We start from the raw sequence: 1729 nt of genomic DNA, 5'->3' as shown, positions 1-1729 counted from the left end.
GGCGGGCCGCGCCGGGCCGGCTCCGGGACTGGCGGGAGCGGGGAAGAGGAGGAGGTTGGGAGGAAGGAGGGACAGGAGGTTTTGGCGGGGGGGGGTGGGGGGGGGGGTGAAGCAGCGCCGCCGCCGCCGCCCCCCCCGCCGGTGCGCCCCGGCCCCGAGAAGAGCGATCGCTCCGGTGCGGCGGCAGCTCCTCCTCCTCCTCCTCCGCCACCTCCTCCTCCTCCTCCTCCTCCTCCTCCTCCCGGCGCGGCCCGGCTCTGATGTCAGCGCCTCGCCGCGGCCGGCCCCGCTCCGTCGGGGGAGGGACGGGGCGGGGCGGGCACCGGGCCTGCGCCCGCCGGGACGGGGAAGGGGAGCCCCCCCCCGGCTGGTTAGGAAGGGGGGTCTCGATCTTCCGAAGGGAGTGGCCGGGACAGCGAGGGGGGGCTTAGTGCTTGAAAGGGGATGTGCGGGACCCCCCGGCACGAATAGGGTGCAGATCTCAGCCTGCCCCCCCCCCCCCCCCCACCTCCAAACCTGCTGTTTCCCCACTGTCGTGGACCCCATGGTGGGATGTCAACAGGTCATGGCATTCCCAGTCTGTCCCCTCCCCAGTGACACCCAGCTGAGGTGTCTGGTGTCTTCTCAGTGCCCCCAGAGCATCCCCGACGGGACACAAGGCAGCTCGGAGGGGTCGGTACCGGCTGGGCCCGGCCACCCCATCCCAGGAAGAGGAGAGATGTCACCACCACCCCCTGCACGAAGAGGAGGGGAAACCAGTTCGGAAAGAATAAAGGCCACCCTGATGGTAACAGATTAACCCCTGTTTCCATGTTCAATCCAGAATTCAATAAAGTCCCTGACAAGGATGATAGAAGCAATCTATGCCAAGGTACAACATGCCGCTGAGCTGCCCGACATCCAGGAAAATCCAATGAACGTTTCTTCAGCCGGAGCCCAATGGGAAATCAAGACCTTTCGTTTATGGACATAGAAAGCACAGCCTGCTTGTCACTGATAATCCCTGTTTTCTAAGTGAAGAACATGGGGGTTTGACATTCATCCCTCTCTTACCCAGCTGTCCCACAATAAGCAGCAAGTGTGCCCTGGGGAAGAGATGAAGAAACGTACCCAAAGCCATCCCAGGAGTAAACGGCAGAACCTTAAATGACCTACAAGGCCCAGCCGCTGCTTTTTGGCAACCCGGTCTGTGTCTAGCCACGCACAGAAGCCCACCCTGCGTGGCGCAGGCAAAGGACTGGGAGGGAGGGGCAGGACATGCTCCCGGGCCCTGCAGATCCAGCAGCCGTGTCTGCAGAGCTGTGATGTGACAAACAGCCCCAGCCCCAAGCCACGCACGGGCTCCCATCTCCCTGTGAACTGTGAAGAGATCTGGGAGCCCCTCTGAAACACACTGGTTGAGGGTCCTGGCCAGAAACCACTGTCTCCATCTGCACCAGTGTCAGCAGTTTCACTGGTGTCACAAGGACTGAGCAAGCTGTGGAAGTGGGACTTCCCTCTTCTATTTACAACTAAAAGAAAGCAATAGCAAAATAAAATGACTGCAGCACTCAAGAGTGGGAACACCAAGCCCACACCAAGTCCTCAACAAGCAGCTGCCAATAGAAGAAAGAAGAATTTGGAGCCTGAAAGGAGAAAGACGGAGAAGAGCAGGACGGAGAAGGACAAGCCGTAACCTGTGCTGTCCCCTACACACAGGAGGAGCCACTTGTACCAGAGCAGGAGACAT

Source organism: Tyto alba, unplaced genomic scaffold (assembly GCF_018691265.1).
Source record: "Tyto alba isolate M040663 unplaced genomic scaffold, T.alba_DEE_v4.0 Super-Scaffold_30, whole genome shotgun sequence".
Taxonomy (NCBI): Eukaryota; Metazoa; Chordata; class Aves; order Strigiformes; family Tytonidae; genus Tyto; species Tyto alba.
Note: the sequence above shows the minus strand (reverse complement) of the source record.